This window comes from Brassica napus, chromosome A6, assembly GCF_020379485.1.
Source record: "Brassica napus cultivar Da-Ae chromosome A6, Da-Ae, whole genome shotgun sequence".
In the NCBI taxonomy this organism is placed as follows: Eukaryota; Viridiplantae; Streptophyta; class Magnoliopsida; order Brassicales; family Brassicaceae; genus Brassica; species Brassica napus.
In genome coordinates, this window is record NC_063439.1 from 16,294,502 (window position 1) to 16,316,390 (window position 21,889).

The window sequence follows — 21,889 nt, forward strand, 5'->3', positions numbered from 1 at the left end:
AAAGATATTTATACCCATAGGTGAACTAATCTAGACTTAGTATTTAGAGTTGAAAGGTAGAGTAGAGTTTTTGGAATGTGAAATTTAGGATTATAATAAATATATAAATAATATTCAATTAAAAAATAGTTTCAAACATAATTTTTGATCCTTTTTGAAAAACAAAATTTCAAAAAAAAAATTACAAAAAATTCTAATTTTAAAAAGTATAATTCGAAAACATTTATTTTTTATTTTATTTATTTATTTATTTAAATAATTATTTATTTTATATATAGAGAATAAAGATATAAGAGTCTTTACCTTTTTAACGAAAAAGATATTTTTGAAAATATCTATTTAGTGGTGGTAAAAATGAATAATGTTACTTGTAAACATAAAAATTTTCCAGTATAAACAACTGACGGAGGATTTACTAATGCTTCTACACCAGGAGATCTAGGTTTCAATTCTCGGAGAAGACATAATTATGCGAATTAAAGGAGAAAAGGCTTACAAGAGATCTACAACATGGCGCAAGAAATACCGTCAAACGTAGCTCAGGTGATGCAGTCAATCGTGAATCCTCATATGGCAGGTAGAATTGTCGGCTGTAGAATCGTCTGTGACATTTCTCATAATGGTAATTAGGCCTGTCCAATATGGTAAAACCGAACCGTACAAAACCGAATCGAACTGAAATAGACAATATGGTGTGGTTTTGGTATATACCATATAAACCGAATGGATATGATTTTATAAAATCCGTAGGATTTGGATATGGTTTGGTTTATAACCGATTAAACCGAATAAACCGAACAAAACAGATCAAAAGTAGAAACATGTAAATATGTACATATTTTATAACGTCACATGAAAATCTATTTTTATATAATTTATTTGTTTATTAATAATTATTACCATATTTTTTATAGTAATAAAGAATCCTAATTTGAAAAACACTTAAAATATAATTAAATAACAATTTATCGCAACTAAGGCTTCTTATTTTCTTAATCTTCTTCTTTTAATTATTTTGCTTTCTCTTAGCATTGATTAAATTGAAGTGAATGTTATAAATTTGATGGATAATAATTAGAAAAAATTCTTCACAATTTTTTTTTTATTTATAAACGAACAGAACTTCACTCGAAAAAAGTATGACTTTGATGAATACTAAATATAGAAGAGTGTAAAAACTTTTCTTTCATACTCTCTTTTTTTTTTTATTTTTTTTTTCAAAATTTCGAGCTTTGATTTTAATTCTAAATTTGATTATTTCATCTGAAGGTATAAGCGTTTTTATTTGTTTTGTTCTTTTATTTGAAAATATAATATTTTTTAAATAAATAATTGCGATGACAATATGACTCTAAAATTTATATAATATGATCTCAAACTAAATAATTATGTTTGGTATAAAACCGAATAAACCGAAAATCGACGGTATATAAACCGAACCGAAGTAAATATGGATTTAAATGGTAATTATATTTTATTAATCGAAATATCAAAAAACCAGAAAAACTGAACCGAAACTGAACCGATATCCAGATTGAACACTTCTAGTTGTAATAACATTAAAAAAAAAAACAGCTGATGGAAAAAAAAGAAGGACGAACGTAATACAATTTTGGGCCCAAAAATAGTGGCCGTTACAATAACAACAAAAGTCTACAATTTAGCCCAATATTATTTGTCATTGACACACGGCTACACCGAAAGCCCTAATCCACGACAAGGCATCACTATATAACAATTACACACACGCTAACAATTCGTCTTACAGTTGTTCAGCCGATTTTCTAGATTTTTCTTTGCTTTGATTGATCTCAGTTCGCTTTCTGGTTGATCGCTAATTCGATTTTAGTTTTCATAGTCTAGGTTTTTGAATGGCTTCATCAGATAGTCGATGTGGATATGTCCGTTCCCATATGATTCGTTCCCTTGAAGCAATATTAATCGTGCTGTTCTCGTTATTATATATTTCTCCCTGATCAGTTCACAGCATCATACTGTTAATTCGAGTTTGATGCCGATTCTGGAGCATAACTTGGGCGACTACATATCTTGTTTATTCTTATTTTTCTCCGTCTTATTTATGGATAAGAACAGTGATGAGTCATTTACAGACCTGTAATGATAGCGGTAATGATCGCTTTTCATTATGAACATCTAAGGGACTGAGTTCTCTGTTTTCATTTAGTGGTGGCTTTACATGCTTTAAAGATTCATGCTTTGTATTATATATACGTGAAGCTTGATGAGAACATATTAGCCTACATTAAATTTAGTTCCCCTCGCTATCCTGTTCTTCAATTACAATGATGTTTCTCAGGACGTCGGTGAACAATAGTTCTCTTGTTTTACTCTGGTTTTGGTTTTATTTGATCAAATGAGGAACACTTTGCCAAGTTGTTGAATGCTCAGAAAATTTCTAGAGTATAATGATTCACTTGAATAGGAAGATCTGATGTTATTCTTTATAATTTTTCTGATATCAGATTTGTTTTTGATGGGTATTGTTGTAATATGAAGCCGGTGATGATTAGATTGGATGGTTGCTGAAAATTTCAGTGTTGAAAAACATCTACATGACTAGGACGGTCTGAGGCTTTCACGTGCAAGTTTTGTATACATTTTGAGATTGTTAGGAGCATGTTTGTGAATGTGTATGAGGAGAAACAAAAATCAAAATACAGTTATCCCTGGCTTAGGCTTCTTAAGCCGTTGATGAATCTTTTGTAATCTGACCACATCACAACAGCTTCTCAATGTATTTCTTTTTACTTTAGGAAATAAATTTGTCAACTACACGAAGTTTACTCTAATATAATGGAAACTATGTGTTACAACTACACTATGTTTATGTTAATGTTTGTCACATATATAAAGTAAATGTTTATATGGTATATTAAATTAAGTTAATGAGGTCAATTTGTGATATATTAAAATTCAATTCGTTTTATTAAATTTAATCCGACCCAACTCTTTTATCCGACCGGACTTGTTTGGATCTCCAATTCAAAAATTAGGGTTCATAACCAACAAAAAAAGGATTTCAAAGAGATGCAATACAGATGTAGTCTTACATTCTTTTCTCAGAAATTGGACCAAAGTTCTTGACAATGAGAATTTGACATTTCACTTGGTTTACATATCTCTTTTTTTTTTCAGACCAAATGAGATTTTACCTTCTAAGAGAAGCCTTATGTGAAGTCTCCTTCTCTCTTTCTGGCTAGACTTTCTAACTCTTAATGTATAACATACATTTGGTTTTGTTCCAATATCTTCGTTGCAATGGAGTTAATCAATGGAATTTCCAAATTTGGTTCTTGTGCAGCACTAGTTGGGACCGTTTACAAGAAATAACAGTAAAAAAAACAAGCGTTTCCTTCTTAGCAGAGAAGATAAAAGCATTGCATCTCTTTGAAATCAATTTTTTTTTTTGTTATGGGGTCTAAACAAGAGTCTTAAGTCGACACGGATCGGGTAAAGGAGTTGGGTCGGTAGAATTTAGAAAATCAGAGTTAATTTTAATATATTATTAATTGATTCCGCTAACTTAGCTTAAAATCAAGAAAAAAAGTTTTTTGCCTACATAACTTTAACATTAATATGGTGGAAACTATCCAATATATAAAAATGTGTCAACAACTATACGTAGTTTATGTTAATACATGTCACATGTATGAAGTAAATAATAATAGAAAAAATTGGCAAATTGGGCAAATCGCAAGTTCGATATTAGGGAGTTGGGCAACCTCAAATTTAAATTAGCAAATTGGGCAAATCGCCTTTTCCAGACTTGTGAAATGTCGACAGAGGGCGCACGTGGTTCTTGATATTACGACCCTGCCAAATCCAGAAAAGAGAAGAAAAGAAAAAAAAAGAATTAGAAAAACAAAAACCTCACATCAAAATATATCAGAACCACCTCTAAACAGCTGCAATTGAGAACCAAACAAGATTCTCACATAAGAACAACCCTCGACTGAACCCAGATCGTCATGGTACCCCCCTCCAGCGTAACGCCCTCGAGGAGAGTGACTCGTAGTCAATCCGCCAGTGATAAAGAACCAAATCCTAAGAAAATTCCCCGAGAAGGCAAAACTGCGTCTCGTTATGCAGGTATCTCCTTGCGCTAAGCTTCGCTGTGAAATTCTTTGGGAAAAGTTTTTAAAAATAAAGCGTTGGGTAAATGTCTGGATTTGGTCATTGTATTTCAGTAACGAGCACGGAGTCCGAAGTAGAGGAACCTGCATCCACCGACCAAGAAGAAGCTGCATCCACTGAACAAGACGTCGGTGCATCCACCGAGCCAGAATTTATTGTCACCACGCCGACTTTCCCGGAAAGACTGTTCGCACGTAATTGCTATCCTGGCAAACCTCGACTGAACATCTATTCAAAGGCGAGTATCATTGGCTCGTTAGTGAAGTTGCTAAGCGGCTCCCCTGAAATGAATTGTCTGCTATGAAGTCAGTTTGGAGCTCTGTTCCACTTACCTGTATCGCGCTACTCAAACTCTGCGAAACTTTTACATTCTCTCCTGAGCCGCAGCTGGTTACGATGCGCCTATATGAGCTCTGGTTCTTGTTTGCAGACAAGCCACTACGCTTTTCTCTGCGTGAGTTCGCAGACATCACGGGGCTGAAATGCGAGCCTGAAAGGGAAAAAGTTGGAAACGGGTCAGAATCTATCGATGCCACACCTGGACGTATGTGGAAAGAGTTGTTTGAAACTGAAGATGAAGACGTGACTGTACCAGATGTTCTTCGTATGCTTGAACAGCCTAGTCTTCCTGAGTGGAAGCGGTTGCGACTAGCTCTCATTGCGCTTGTAGATGGGCTCCTGGTTTGTGGTCACAAACTTCTTCGTGTGACGCCTGCTTACGTCCAGATGCTGGAAGACACCAGATCATTTCTTCAATATCCATGGGGGAGAGAGGCATTCGTCAGCACTCTGTCTAGGTTGACACCACCTCAGCCTTGTGATCCTTCTAAAATGGATAAATCCCTTTCGGTCATGCGCCTTCGTTTGAAACAGCAGTCAACAGCGTGTTATGGGTTCCCTCTGGCGCTGAAACTTTTTGCTTTTAAAGCTATCCCCTCATTGCTTGAGAAAATTCCCGAACCTAATAAAACCACTTCTTTCTTGCAAGAACCAGAAGGATGCGACTTAACAAATGCACTTCTGAATTTTGAAGACATACTTCTGGTGGAAACCCAAAGAGAGGTACAATGCTGTTGTCTATCTTATTTGCAAAACAGAAGTTTAAACGCTCAAACTTTGTGTACTTATGAATGTTTGTGTTCTTTGTTTGAGGTTATTGTTACGTATTCAATCCCAGATGAAGGTGGGGATCCAAAGTGGAAGAAAGAAGTAAGCGATCCCCGAATAGATAGCTTAGTTCGTTGAATGCGGGAAGGGCACAAGTTCAAAGCAACAGACTTTAGAGGAGGTGATTCATCCCTTCCACCTCTGAAGCCAGCCGAAAAGGCTGAAGGTGTTGCTGTCAAAAAAAAGTGTGAAAAGCCGTCTAGGCGGTTTGGGCAAGCCTGTGATGAACCTGGAAGTTCGACTCAGGCGCCTGAGCGTCCTATTCGACCTCGTCGTGGGATATGTAAACAGGCTGAACCAGGAAACTTATCAGATAAGGAGCAAGAGCTGAAAGAGTGGATACGAGTTGAACTGAAAACCCAGTTGGGTAAATTGCGGAACGAGATTTTTGAGTGGTTGCATCATGATAGGGGAGGCTCGTTCACGGTTCCGCAAAACACAGCAGCCGGTAAAACAAACAGAGACAACAGTCACGCTGACCCTACCGGCATGGAAGTTCCAAAGAAACGACGTCCGTTCAGTGGTGATGGTAATGATGAAGCTGAAATATTTGGGTCTGATAGTAAGAAACAGAAGAAGAACAACGGCGATGGGTTTAGCGACGATGAGACGATGAGAATGCATGATAATCATTGTGATGATCGTACGCCAAATGCTCGCTTCTGGGAAAAGGTAATCAAACTGCTCCTACAATTTTTAATGATAAACAATGCCTGAATCCCGGTCTAACTTTTTTGAGGAAAATTCAACGTGTAGGTAGATTCAATGGCGGGCGAAGGCCCCTCTTCCTCGAAGTCGGCAAACATTCCAGAAGTCGATGTTTCAACGCCTATTGTCCCGGAACCGTTGGAGGTAAATAGATTATAACAATGAATTTATAGGCTCTAGATATATTATGTTTGCTGTTCAGCTTGGTTTGGCCAGGTATTCAGCGTAGATTATCAGTTGTTCGTTTTAGTTAGTGAGGTGTACAGGAATACTGATTTGTTTGGTCAGGTATTCAGGTTATTTAGTTAAGGTATTCAGGTTAATTTATGAGGTGTACATGAATACTGATTTGTTTGGTCTGGTATTCTGGTTAATAGTTCTGGTATTCTGGTTAATAGTTCTGGTATTCAGGTTAATTTATGAGGTTTACAGGAATACTGATTTGTTTGGTCTGGTATTCAGGTTAATTTAAGAGGTCTTTTGCTTAAGTAGTCAGGTATACAGATCTGTTTGATAGTTTTCAGGTGTTCACCTTAGTTAGTCAAGTGTTCAGCTAATTTTTCCCGGTGTACAGATTATGTTGATTTAGTGTTCGGATTTTTTTATCAGGAGTTCAGTTTAGTTTGTCAGGTATACACCCATTTGTTCTGATTTGAAGTATTTGAATGAGCTATATCTGAACGTTGTCAGGGCGAGGGGGGAGATGAGTCTCCAATATCAGGGCTAAATTTGTTAGCAGAAGAGATTGAAAAGGGGTCACGGAGTGACAATGTCTATAAAGATCTACAGGAGAACACTTGTAGGATGCTTACCGTTTGGTCTCATCCTGAATCTTATGTCCTTCCGCCGGAGGAACAAGGTGGTAAAGCGTCACCGACAAATTCTGAAGATTACAAGACACTGCCAGAGGATGATCCGATGACTGAATCTCGCACACCAGACGTTGGGAATTCGAAGCTGAGTCGATATCTGACTAGGTCATTAAAAAATGCAGAGCTAGAAGGGAAATGTATTCCAATAAGCTCAACCAAAAAAAATGACCTCCAGACGAAGCGTATTCCGATACGTTCAAGAAAGATTGGAGGAGTGTACACCCCAGACAAGAGATTGAAGAAGCTTTTCCAAAGCTGCAAGAAACTCAAATATACGCCCTTAGCAGAGTTGGAGAAAGCGCAGTTTCAAGAGTTTCAGTCAATTCTCTGCGAGAAACCGACACAGTAAGTTGTTTGGATATACTGTATAAATTTCTTGGACTGTCAAATATTTAATATTGAGTTTTTGTTTGTTTTCAAATTTCAGAGAATTCGAAATTGTTATTGGGATCCATGTCTCAAATAAGTTCTTCCTGTCGTTGGCGAGGCCAACAAATTGGGTCAGTACCGAGGTATTCAAATCATCAGAACTTAATCCGTTTTATTCAAGTTACAACACGGATTTCCACCGATTTAATGTTCTAATGGTTTGTACATATTTTTCAGCACATTTCTGTGCTAATTAGTATGCTAGTAAGGCGACATGGACGCAATTACCTGAGTGGGAGGTGCAGATTTGTAGACTACTTCAGTATTGCGGGCATCATATCAAAGTTTGCAGAGTTCGAGAAGGCCTCAGATAAATTGGGATTCAACTGGGGAGGGCTTGTCAGTTACAGTTTCACCGGAAAAACGCCACGTCGGAATGACAAGAAGGTGTTGTTGGTTGATGTGGACAGGGTGTACGCCCCAATGATGTGGGGAAAAGATCATTGGGTTGGTCTTGTTATCAACTTGACATGCAGACAAGTGGAGATTTTGGACTGCAACATTCCCCATAATGAGTCCGATAATGAGGTGAACAAGCACATGGCTTATCTTCTACGCGCACTGCCTCATGTCTTAGCTGCGTTTTCGCCTCCTTCCGATAGTAGTCATCCTGAAGAAGACCAAGCATTTTCATGGGTGCGTCCAGACAATATTTACTTCAACGAAAGGTCTGGCGACTGTGGACCATGCGCGGTCAAATTTCTAGAAATGCATGCAGCGGAATACTCCTATGAGGATATGGGGCAGATCGATGACAAAATGGTGGACATATTCCGTCAGAAATACGCGATGGATACCTATGAAGAATTTATTGGAAACGCAAAAGTTCAAAACGATGGTTGAAGACGTGTATACTGCCTGCTTCATTTTGTTTGTTAAACCGAATTGTTAAACGGTTATTGTATCTTTTCATTCATCCAGACACTATAATTCAAACAGATCAGTTTATCTTTGAAGGTTTTACATCGTCTTTCTTATATATTTAGGGTTTAGGGTTTAGGGTTTAGGGTTTAGAGTTTTGGGTTTAGGGTTGCATGTTTAGGGTTTAGGGTTAGTTATTTGTTTCAAAGGAAAACAATTTCAGAAGTAGTTGGTGTTTTTACTGTTTCATTTAATAAGTATTAGTGTAAAATTTAAAAATTGATTGCAATAACTATTTCTCTGAGTGTGTTAGGTACAAAATGTGGGAGGGGACAATAACTTTCCTATTAACTCATAAGACTCCTTTGTTTATTTCTTTATTCTATATATACATATTCAATGCGTCTGATAAACATCTCCAACAGAACCCAATAGTATGGCATCTCTAAACATCCCCCATCTTCCAGAAGAAATTTTGTGTAAAATAATAGAGATGGTGGGAGTGGATTCATTCTACTATCTTGGTGGTATTTTGCGGGCTGGGAAACGCGGTTATGCACTTGTCCACGAACCCTCCGTCTTAAGGAAGTGTAATGTTCAGCCAATGGTCACCTTTGCAACATGTCAAATCTGCACTGGTGGTCAGTTTCGGGAGTTTTTGATCAAGTGCGTAACAGCTGGCAACACAAACGCTATCTACTATGAAGGGCTCTATGCAGCACTGATGGTAGGTCCTGAGAAATATATTAGAATATTGCAACAAAATGTCCCAAGTCATGATTTATCAACTTTAGCCGTCGGCATTTTCTACGTGTGTATTGGCAATGACAAGGAAGCCAGTAAACTGTTTCAGCAGTTCGCAGCTAATCACTATGACCTTCGCTCGGATGCGATAGTTGGACTGGGAGCTGATCTAGAGTGGCGATTGATATCATTTGAAGCGCCATACATGAACATATATGGTGCATCTTTCAAATTTCCGGATGATGAGGTTATCAAGTCACCAAGCTGCCTTTATGGCCATGATTACACAGTCGATTTTGAAGGTTCTTGTAAAAACTGCAGGCTATTTTGGATATGCTGCAACATTTCTCACATCCTCTAGGACTTTATTTATGTTATCCTCGATGTTATCTGTTTTCTATCGTATAGCTTAAGTATTCGTGGACCTTAAGTATTCGTATACCTTAAGTATTCGTCAATGTTATCTGTTTTCTCTTGTAGACCTAAAGTATTCGTCAATGTTATATGTTTTCTCTCGTATACCGTAAGTATTCGTAAACCTTCAGTATTCGTATACCGTTTAATCAATCAAAAGTGAGTAAAGATAAATACTAATGGAATTATGAATAGAGATGTCAATTGGGCTGTCCATTTCCAATGGGTATGTCCAAATTGGGCATTATTTTTCTTAAGTCCAAATTGACATTAGCCCATCTAATTTGGACTTAATAGGTTTCAGTCCAATTGGACAACTTTAAATTTTGGGCCGTCAGTATTCGTATACCGTAAGTATTCGTATACCGTCAGTATTCGAATACCGTCAGTATTTGTACACGGAGTCTTATCTTTTCATGATAACTGTATGAGTAAAGAAACGATAAACAGATGTTGGAGTTTGTCTCCTAGCTTTGATGGTATACGTCATTTTCGAAAATAACAGCTAATGTTATACTCGACAACGGAATTAGAACAATGCTTAATGTGATAAATGCATTACAACAAATAATAATTACTGCCAACTGTCGAAGGGCGAAAAAGTCGTGGCGCAAGGAAAGTCCCGGAGGAAAAGACCAACCTCTTTTATCCAGAAGCATCGGTTACACATGTCTTCAGTCTTGGCAAACTCCATATGCCACAGATCCCAATCGAAATTCAACGTAGGTGCACAGGGGCAATTATAAAACAAAGGTCGATCTGTTGACATGAACATGAACTTCTTTGTTAAGAACCCCTCGTTAACGACCGGCACCCACGGAACATCATCCATTCTAACAAGCCATCCAATTGTACCAACTGCTTCTCTCGTAAAACAAGCAAAGTATTCCTCATCATCCCAGTAGAGTTTGCGTGTCATTGCATAGGTATACAATGCTCGTTCGTATCCAGCATCCGCTGCTCTCTTCATCAAAGCAAGACCTTCTTCGTGGCGTTGTAGGGCGTAGAAATACTCAACACCCTTGATGTAAAGAGTACTTGGGTTTCCGACATCGTAGCATCTTCTCAACAACGTATTACGCAAGCCTGTCCACCAAGGGTATTTATGCAGATCAAACGAAGAATAGACGTCAGGCGTGTCTGCCAGCGCACGCATTGACTTACAAGTAGATCTGAGTCTATACAGATCTTGAAAGGAATTTTTTGCGACGCAGGAGACAATCAATTGTTGGATTTCGGAAGGGAGATCTAGAAAAGTCATCTCTGCCATTATAGCCAGATTGTGTTTTCATTGTTGTGCTAATGATGTCCAAAATTCAGTTATTATAGTGAGCGGACGGCGGCAAGCGAAGGGTTGTCTATTTACGATGGTCACGCCCGTTTAAGTCATTATACTGAGGAGACGCATTGAACCTATACCGAGAGAAACGAAATAATGGATTTTTTATTGACCCTTTAAACCATGATTTGACAGTGTTAGGTTTCAAATGTAGGTGGGACAATAAATTCTCGTATTAACCTCACACGTTTTCTCTACAAACCTGTCTTTTAAATTTCTATAATCCCTCTCATACCAACCATAAAACATACCACAAAAAAACTCCAACAAGTGACCCCAATAGTATGGAAGCTCACGTACTCCCAAATCTTCCCTAGGAAATTGTGTGCAAAATCATTGAGCTTGTCGGAGAGGAATCATTTTACAATCTTGGCCCTTTTCTGCGGGCTGGAAAACGCGGTTACGCCCTCGCACACGAGCCCTCAGTCTTGAAGAAGTGCGATGTTAGTGAAATGGAGGAGGGGTTCGTCACATGTCAAATACGCTAAGGTTGTCAGTTCCGGGAGTTTCATCTCAAATGTGTCAGTGTTGGCAACAGAAAGGCAATCTACTATGAAGGTCTCCTTACAGCACCGAGCATAGGACTTGAGGAGAGTATTAAAATATTAGAACCAAATGTCCCAATGCATGGATTCTCAACCCTAGCTGTCGCCATATTCAATGTTTGTCTTGGCAACGACAAGGAAGCGAGCAAAGTGTTTCAGCTGTTCGCAGCATATCACCATGACCTTCGATCGGATGATACTTGTGAAATGGGAGAATCCATAGAGAACCAATTGAAAGCCTTTGGAGCGGAAGACCTGAACTGCAACAAGTATGGGGAATCTTTCAAGTTCCCGGATGATGGCATTATCAAGACACCCAGGTGCGTGTATGGCCATGATTACGCAGACAACTTAGAAGGTGATTGCAAAAACTGCAGGCTATTTTGGCTTTGCGTCAACATTGCAAACATCCTCTACGACTTTATTTATGTTATCCTCGATGTTATCTGTTTTCTATCGTATAGCTTAAGTATTCGTATACCTTAAGTATTCGTATACCTTAAGTATTCGTCAATGTTATCTGTTTTATCTCGTAGACCTAAAGTATTCGTCAATGTTATATGTTCTATCTCGTAGACCTAAAGTATTCGTCAATGTTATATGTTCTCTCTCGTATACCTAAAGTATTTGTCAATGTTATATGCTCTCTCTCGTATACCGTAAGTATTCGTATACCTTCAGTATACCGTCAGTATTCGTATACCGTCAGTATTCGAATACCTTCAGTATTCGTAGACCTTAAGTATTCGTATACCGTCAGTATTCGTATCCTAATTTTACCAATATTAAACATGCATAAAAAGACAGCTTTAATAAACATAAATCATATACTATATTATAAAATATAATGGGCTGTCCATGTCCAATGGGTATGTCCAAATTGTACGTAGTCCAAATTGTCCAAACCCAAAATAGAACCATCACATTTCACAAATGGTTTTAGCCCATCTAATTTGGACGTAATAGGTTTCAGTCCAATTTCACAACTTTAAATTTTGGGCCCATCTAAAGGTCAGACCATTTGGGTTTGTTCTTGGTTAACCCATGGTCATTAAGCCCATTAATGGAATTATTCGTAGACCTTAAGTATTCGTATACCGTCAGTATTCGAATACTGAAGGTATTCGAATACCTTCAGTATTCGTAGACCTTAAGTATTCGAATACCTTAAGTATACCGTCCGTATTAGTATACCGTCGGTATACGAATACTGTCAGTATTCGTATACCTTCAGTATTCGTAGACCTTAAGTATTCGTATCCTAATTTTACCAATATTAAACATGCAATAAAAGACAGCAATAATAAACAGAAATCATAAACTATATTATAAAATATAATAAAGAGTTCAAAAAAAAAGAGTTCAAAATAATTACAAAAAAACACTAAAATTCAAAATATTTAATAATATTAAAAGAGGAGGAGGTTCCTAGTCGGAGTCGGAGGTGCTGGAGTCGGTGCCGGAGCTGTCTGGGTAGTTGTCCATCCTGAACTGCCCAGAACCCAACGTGTCGTCGGTCCTGTCGGACGCGTCGTCATCCACGTCCGTCTCCATCTGCATCCACTCCCAGTATTCACCTTCTTCATCGTCCTTAAACCCCAACGCTCCTTCGCCGTCATATCCGTAACCCTCATCCTCCGGGTCACCTTTTTTCTCCGCCTTGCGAGCACGTTTGCTACTGCGGGGATCGGGGCTTGTGCAGCGCCGTTTGCGAGGGGTGGATGGAGGTGTTTCCTTTAACCCCTCCTCGACTTCCTCCGCCTCCTCGAACAGGGCCTCGACTGTGGCGAACTCATCAGTTTCCAGACCGTCGCGGATCTCTTCCTTCAATCCGGCCTTGGCCAACTCGATCAACTGCTGCTCGGTGCGTTCGCCGACTATAGGCAAACTGTAAAAGAATCGCTTGTATTTTGCGACGGTCATTTTGCCCTGGCTGATATCATAAACCATTTTTGGAATGAAAGAGGTTTGCAGAGAAAGAGGTTTGCAGAGAATATGTTTAGAAAGATGAAAAAAATATTAAATGTCAACTGAGTAGTATATATATTACGAAAATAATTAATTATTTTTTTGGTAACAGACGCGGCGTTCCATTACTACTCCTCGGTTTAAACCATGCGAATTAAATCGTTGCGACTCCTCCGTAGAATTAAATCTCCGACTGATTTGACCATACGAAATAAAGTAGGAAACTTTATTGTCGCAGACAGAGTTCACTTAAATTTATTTTCGTGTTAAAACCATAAGTGTACGCGTGTTCGTACACCAACAAAGAGAGAGATGAGAATACCTTAAGTTCATACATTAATTAGTACAAATATGTATAAAGAAGATGTCTTCTCCGTGTCAGAAGGTAGCCCTAATTTCAAACTACAGTATGAAGCTTACGTAACCGAGGAGGTATAATGATGACTTCGTACACCTTAACCGAGGGTGTATAATGATGACTTTTGTACACATTATGAAACTAAATTAATTCAAATGGATTTGATTTTTAATTGGATATGGATAGGCCCATTATGAGATAAACAGTTAAAATTTGATAGAAGAGTACAAATTAACCTTAACATAAACAGTACAAATTTGATAGAAGAGTACGAAAATTACATAATAGATCCGAGAAATGCTAAGATCAGCGATCCACCATAATTAATTGCTTAAGCTCTTTGATCTCCTCACGCATTTGCGCAAGTTCAAATTGCAGCTCACGGCGGAGCGACACCTCCTCAGCATACTGACTTCTCAAGCAATCCAGCTCTTCCTCGAGGGCAGTAAGGCAGTCATGACGGATGTGCAAACCATCTTTCTACAAGAAAATATATTAGATTTGTTAGCTAAAAACAATACCATTTCCGTTAACAATGGAGGCAAATTTAAGTATTGTGAACTCCAATATTACCTTAAAATCTTTGCATACGTAATAGTTTTTTCCTCTGTCATCAGCTTCCACGGTGATAGCTCCACCGCAGATACACTTCGTTGGAATTTTGTAATTGGCATAGACACAATTGCTCACCCAGTCATACTCCCTTTTGTGATGCTTCATCTCTTTATAGTAAGGATCCGTCATTTTGTGGTACTGGTGAGTGTGGTGAAGAGAGATTGTTGAGTGTTGTGAAGAGAGATTGTTGGGTGTTCTGAATTATACTTAAGTAGTGCAAGATTGTAACGGCTATATTTTACTTCAAAAGCATTTCTAACGGTAATATTGAGAGGGATATATTCACCATTTTTTATTTCAAACGTGTTTATTGGTTCATAGAATTTTAGTAGAATCATAAAAAATGACACATTACAAAAAACCACATCAAGAGTTCATTACTCATCCGATTTATTACATTACAAAATAAAGAGTTACTTGAATATGATCACCAACCCAAGTAAAACTAATATAATAACCATTCCACCAACAAAGTATTCGAAGCCATTGGTTAACCTTGTTCTCTTTTCAGCTAATTCAGACACTACCTTCTCTAGCCTAACCAGCTTCTGCTCAGTCTCATTCTGGAGTTCCTTCAACTTGTTAAGTTGTGGGTCATAGTCATTCAAAAAGGTTAGATAATCTACCTTTTCAGACAATTGAAGTGTGTGCATATCCCTGGCTCTCATCTCCTCCATAACCGCATCATCCCACCATTTATGAACATGACAGTCTCCATCATTAACATTATCACACGTGTAGTATCTTCTACCTGGATCATTTACAGTGCGAGATGTTGCTAGCTTAGGCCGACCACCACAGTAGCATGTCTGCGGGAATCCAAATTTGACCTCGGGTTGCGGAGGGTACTGAACCGTCGAAGCATAATTGTAATTTAGCTCAGCTTGGTCCCGACGAATAAGATCTTCAACTTCACGGTCTTCTGTGTCGCTGGAGTCATGCCCACCATAGTCCTCTGATTCCGAAGGCTGGCTATAGCTATAATCAAGTCCCATCTTTAGTATAAAATTGAGAGTAAAGAGAGAATCACAAAAAATCTGAAATATAGACGACACAAGCACTCATACTTAAATAGATTGAGATTGTAACGGCTATATTATTATTGGATTACAATACAACGGCTACATTGTATTTAAATGTCTTTCTAACGGCTAGATTGGCTAAACAGATATCGTACACCTCAAGTTGTAAACAAGTTACATCAAATCAAAAGTCATCAAATCTTCAACTATGTTTACCTCAAGTTGTAAACAAGTTGTAAACCATATTAAGGAATGACAATAAAACCATACATATCTAATAAATTCAAGAAGAAGCTCTGCGTAAAACATATCGCAAAATAGCATTATAGATGTGTTGTAAACCATATTAAATTTCCAAAAAACAAGAACTCTCTTGTCAACAATACATAAAATCTCCTCCATCCATAAGCCATCATTGTAGCGGTTCTTTACAAGACTTTTTGTTGTGACCTGAGATATGACATCGACTACATGTGTTTAGTTTCTTCTTCTTCGGCCCCTCCTGAAAAAAACATAACAGCCTTTATTCAGAAAATATCCATGACTACAGTCAGATGAGATTAGGTCGTACCAGTATTTCTCCTGCAGAACGTTTACGCTTGGTCGGTGGACGTCCTGGTGGTCTCTTCGTCTTTGGTGGTAACATGATAAGGTCACTAACCTCCGAAGGTATGAAAAGATCTTGCGGATCTGGAACCGGGAGTGTAACACCCTTTGTTGTTTCATTCCATGTCTTTTTTAGATAGGCGTCTGCAACGAACTCTGAGTGCTGCAAGTTCCGAAACATAGACGCAGCAATGGCATGTCGACATGGTATTCCAACTTTCTGGAATTCAAGACATGTGCAAGACCTGGTTTCCAAATTAACAGAACTCCCGAAGCCGGTTGTTTTAAGAGTTACCTCAAATTCAAAAGCAGACAGACGCATCACAGCTTACGCTCTTGCGTCTTCTAGATTGTTTTCCATCAACTCGTCAATAGCCGGGGGGATCTCACCACTCATTTTCGATATCTTTCGCTGTCTACTCACAAACCAACGACTAATCATGCGTCTGATGAACTCAAATAGCGCCATTATCGGGGAATCGCGCGCATGAACTAGTGCTTTGTTGAGAGACTCAGATATATTCGAGCTCATTAGATTGTACCGCTTGCCCTCAAAGTGTGACCTTGTCCAATGCCTATGATCGATCTTCTCAAGATAATCCCAACAGCGCTTATCTGTAAGTTTGATCTCCGCGTAAAGTCTCTTAAAGTATGATACCTTGAATACCTCGGCTGCCCTGCCAACCATTTGCTTCTGATTCCTTTTCTTGAATTTTGCGTCGACGTTTCTCTGTAGGTGTACGAGGCAGCACCCATGGTGTGAAAGAGGATACCACTTATCTTTAGCAACACATATTTGACTTGATCTATCAGACACGATAGCTAAATCGGAGCCATCTTCTACGATCTCTTTCAGCTTCTCAAAAAACCAACTCCAAGACTCATTTGTTTTATTGTCTACAACAGCAAACGCTATAGGGAATACCTGATAATTGGCATCTTGCCCACTTGCAGTTAGTAAACACCCTTTGTACTTCCCAAACATATGAGTACCATCCACCACAATAACCTTCCGTAGATGCTTCCACCCGTCAATGCAAGCTTTCAGCGCCATGAACGCGTACTTAAACCTTGTCTGACCCTTATCATCTTTTTCAGTTTTGATATCAGTAATGAACCCAGGATTTGCATACTTTACAACATAAAAATATTTCGACAGGAGCTTGTAAGAGCTCTCTTCAGTTCCTTGTGCAGCCACAGTTGCTAACTCTTTTGCTTTCCAACATTTCCAATATGTGGCCGTAAACAAGAACTCAGTCCGGAGCATCTCGGGTAATTCAGATGCGCGCGGTCCAGCTTGGAGCCTTTCATACTTCGATCTCATTAGTGCAGCTATTACTTTCGACGTCGCATGTTTCTTATATTGCGCTTTAGCATCAGATGTGCAGACATGCTTCAGTTGCGCCTTCCTCACCTGATATGCCGAAGATTCCCCCAATTGCTTAGCCATAACATAAAATTTGCAGTTTTTGTCAATGCATTTCGCTGCGACGTAGTTAAACACATGTTTGTGGAACTTGAACCTGAACACCTGCTTTAAGGCATAAATGTGCAAACTGATCTTGAATTCTTGCTTGCTACTGAATAGTTTCCCAGTGTACATATCAGCATCTGCTAGAGTGAAGTCAATATCATCGACGGTATAGTCGTTAACTGCTTCGTTGTTAGACGAAGATTCTACATCCTCAAATCCATATAGCTCAACGGCTCTAATGGATTTCATGAGTGATTCGTCATCAGCCTTATCCTTTTGACGACGTCTTCTTGCGTCTTCCTCACGGCTTCGAGACTGAGGTACCGGTTCGATAAAGTCGCCATCCTCGTCTTCTCCAACCAGGGTTTCATGTGTCCGACCACCCGAAACACACTGAGGCACCGGTTCGACAAAGTCGTCATCCTCGTCTTCTCCATCCGGAGTTTCATGTGTCTGGCCACCCGAAACACACATAGGTACCGGTTCGACAAAGTCGTCATCCTCGTCTTCTCCTTCAGATGTAGCATCTGTCGGTCTAGACGAAACACATTGAGGGACCTGCCCAACGAAATCATCACTGTCGTCAACTTCCCAAGTATGCATGTTGAACGGCTTTGGAGGAGTCTGGATAACCAACATTTGGGAGCTGTTGTCCAAACTTGGGTCCTCTTCTTGATTTGGATCTGAATGATTCTTAGTGTCGGCCACTTGATCACTTGACTTGACACCTAAATTGTTACTTGCTTCTTCAATATTCTCCATCGAAATCCTAGATGAGCCTATGTAATATCTACCCTCATCTACGTAATCTTCAAAAGTTGATGGTGGGTTTGCGGTACGCTTTTTGTTTGTAGATGGACCACTACCTTTGTTTGAAGAAGGATTAGTGCGTCCACTCCTCGTTTTAGTCACCACCTCACCACGTACACCTCCATATGTTACGTTCGTTCGACCACCACCACCTACCCCTCCATCCTCATCCTTATCATCGTCCCATTCGCAATTTCGTCCAACAAAATCATGCCATAAATTGTAATCATAATCCTCATAGTCGTCATCTTCGCCTTCCCCTAATGCAGCATCTTCAGTCGTGTCCACTTTATTCTGAACTTCACATGCAGTTCCATCCACTTCACTCATCCCTATACCATTTGAGGCATAAACTGCTTCAATTTCCGCAACTCCCATCAGAATTATTTCATCTTCGGTCAAATCAGTCTCACCGTCATTAACTTCATTCCGGGTGTGCACATCAGCAGACGTACTCCCAACATGCATTTCGTTGCTGCTGGCAACTTCTTTGGACTTCAAAAGATTCCCCATTGGCCTCAGAAAATGGATTTTCCCATCTATTTCCTCTTTGAATGTGACAAATACGTTGATGTACTTGTCCACCTTACGTGCCGAAGTAAACAAGTCGAAATCCTTGTCGTTGGAAATTTGAACAGGAGCTTCTCTTTCACCAACAGCACAAGATCCGTGTTCACCAAGCCAATATGATATCTCAACGGCAACAGACATTCCAACTAGACCGTATGACTCAATAATGGCCCGCTTCAAGTCTTCAACAGAAGTTATCAACTTCGCATAGACAGTCCTCCCCATACGGTCGCTATAAAGTTTAAAATCCCAGTCACCAGTGTCGTACATAATCCACCGTCCAGAGATTACAACGATGTATGAATCCTGAACACCTACGAAAAATAGAACTTAAATTTATTTAATAATTCAATGTGCTAATCAGAAGCAATAAATATAGTTTCGTACAAACAAACACCTGAATTCCGAACACCCTCAAATCTGTAATAAATGATTTCAGCCATAACTATAATGTCATAAATGCAATGGTGTACGGCTTATATATGATTTACCTTCGATGCTAGATACAGAACACCCACCATCCACCATACCCTTTCCTCCCTCACCATATCGGATGCAGCTCATGCCTCTGTGTGTAAAATTCGCTGCCTCAAGTTCCCTTCTTCGGTAGCCTTTTTTACTCCTCAACAAGGAGACATGCAAAGAGATAGGGTTCGTACGTTTTTGTATTAAATAATTAATATTTGCCCTGTTTTTAATTAATAAATTAAAGTAAAACACATGTTTTCCAAAGTCACCAGTCATTAATGGCCATTCGTCCACTTTGGAGCCGTTGTTTCTCGCGAGAAATCTTCAACTATGAGGTCTTCAAGTTTTGGGGTCAAATAGCCCAAAAAAGAAGCCCACTACCATGTTTCCTTCTGAAATTAAAATAATATAATATTAAAATCGTCTCTTACACGCACATCCGGCGCGCGTGTGTCGGTTTTCCTGAGGCAAGTTTTTCTGGGCAAAAGACAGCTTGGTCCCACGAATTTCAGCTCAAGATTGTTGGGCAAAAAGGTTAAAACTGTCCACTTTTTCTTCTCTCTCCTACTAGGTTGCCCAACAACCTAATTAAAACATGGGCTTGCCCAAATTTCTAATTCAAACTTGAAAATTGCCCAATCTTCTAAATTTCCCATAATAATATGGTAGCAACATCACAATCGGGTTTAATTGATTTTAAACTAAGTTAATGGGGTTAATCCGTAATTTACTAAACTTAATAAACTTAATGATTTATTAAGTTTAATAAACTTAATTGATTTTATTAAAAAACTTAGTAATTTAATAAACTTTAACTTAATAATTTATTATACTTAATAAATTTATTAAATTTAATAAACTTAATAATTTAATAAACTTAATGGTTTATTAAGTTTAATAAACTTAATTGATTTTATTAATAAACTTTGTAATTTAATAAACTTTAACTTAATAAACTTAATAATTTATTATACTTAATAAATTTATCAAACCTAATAAACTTAATAATTTAATAAACTTAATAAACTTAAACTTAATAAACTTAATAAATTTATGAAACTTAATAAACTTAATAAATTTATTAAACTTAATAAATTTAACAAATTTATTAAGTTTATTAAGTTTGCTTTATTGTATTCGGTTTTGTTTGACCATCATTGGGTAATTTTGTTGTGCTAATCTTTTACATAAAAAAATAAGACATTGATTTGTAGTGACCCATATTTTCATGTTTTGTAATTAACACAAAATCAAAAACTTTTCAAAATATCATGAGAACTTTACATTATTAGAGAAAACTTTTACATATGTTTTGAGTCGGTGTGGATGCTCTTCTCTTTCTAATACAGACAAACGAGAAAGAATGGTGACTATCTTCTAGAAGAGTTTTCAATGTTAGATCTATCAGTGAAATGTTACTAAAAGAATAAAATTATATCATATTTTATCATATTTTTTTCAATATACGTTTTTATTTCAATAAAATGATAGATATTATTATAAAATTGATAAAATAAGATATAATTTTATTCTCTTAGTAACATTTCATTACTAATTACAAAATTAGTTGAAAATATTTATATTCAATTTATGACAATTAAGATCTTATTATAATCTTTTTCAAGAGATTTGTTATAATTTATTTTTTTTTTAAATTAAAAGATATAAAAGATATTATAATTAAAGTAGTTAAAAATATTATATATATTAGCATTAGTGATATACATTTAATACAAAATTTAAATGATGGTCCAAATAAAATATCACTCATCAAAAAATTATGATTTTTATTTTATTAGAAAACAAATTTGAAAAAATTAAAATAGAAATAAATATTTATTTCTAACAAAATCTTTAAAAATTATTGGTAAATGTATTTTTGAAATTAATTAATTTCATTTTATTTAAATTTATTCAATTTTAATTTCTAATTATATTTTATGATAATTTAAATTAAAACTAACTAATTTTTGAAAGTAAATTTAAAAAGATTCTAAGAAGATTTTAAAAAGATTTTGTTAGAACATTTTAAATATATTCATTTGTATTTCAAATAAAAAGATAAAGATATTAAAAGATATAATAATGAACTTAAGTAAAATATGATATTTTTTTGGAATTGTCCAAACTAAAAAAATCACACATGAAAAGAAGTCATGACTTCTGTTTTAATATATTAGATGAATTGATCCCACTAACTTAGCTTAAAATCAAGAAAAAAAGTTTCCTGCCTACATGACTTTAACATTAATATGGTGGAAACCATCCAATATATGAAAATGTGTCAACAACTACACGTAGTTTTTGTTAATACATGTCACATGTAGGAAGTAAATAATAATATGGTGGCAACATCACAATCGGGTTTAATTGATTTTAAGCTAAGTTAATGGGGTCAATCCGTAATTTACTAAACTTAATAAACTTAATGATTTATTAAGTTTAATAAACTTAATTGATTTTATTAAAAAACTTAGTAATTTAATAAACTTTAACTTAATAATTTATTATACTTAATAAATTTATTAAACTTAATAAACTTAATAATTTAATAAACTTAATAAACTTAATGCTTTATTAAGTTTAATAAACTTAATTGATTTTATTAATAAACTTTGTAATTTAATAAACTTTAACTTAATAAACTTAATAATTTATTATACTTAATAAATTTATTAAACTTAATAATTTAATAAACTTAATAAACTTAAACTTAATAAACTTAATAAATTTATGAAACTTAATAAACTTAATAAATTTATTA

The 21,889-nt window shown here is 36.8% G+C and overlaps 4 non-coding genes across 4 annotated transcripts; all 4 read left to right on the forward strand.

Moving 5' to 3' along the window:
• Window positions 1-2,086: 2,086 nt before the first annotated feature.
• Window positions 2,087-2,172, forward strand: LOC125576033. The gene has a single exon (XR_007314567.1). It is a non-coding gene; the product is annotated as a small nucleolar RNA SNORD25 (small nucleolar RNA).
• Window positions 2,173-2,187: 15 nt separating this feature from the next.
• On the forward strand, window positions 2,188-2,337 carry LOC125576020. Its single transcript, XR_007314556.1, has one exon. It is a non-coding gene; the product is annotated as a small nucleolar RNA snoR136 (small nucleolar RNA).
• A 44-nt stretch (window positions 2,338-2,381) lies between these two features.
• LOC125576003 lies at window positions 2,382-2,456 on the forward strand. The gene has a single exon (XR_007314540.1). It is a non-coding gene; the product is annotated as a small nucleolar RNA snoR64a (small nucleolar RNA).
• Window positions 2,457-2,645: 189 nt separating this feature from the next.
• On the forward strand, window positions 2,646-2,740 carry LOC125575989. Its single transcript, XR_007314529.1, has one exon. It is a non-coding gene; the product is annotated as a small nucleolar RNA R38 (small nucleolar RNA).
• The last annotated feature ends 19,149 nt before the right edge of the window (window positions 2,741-21,889 follow it).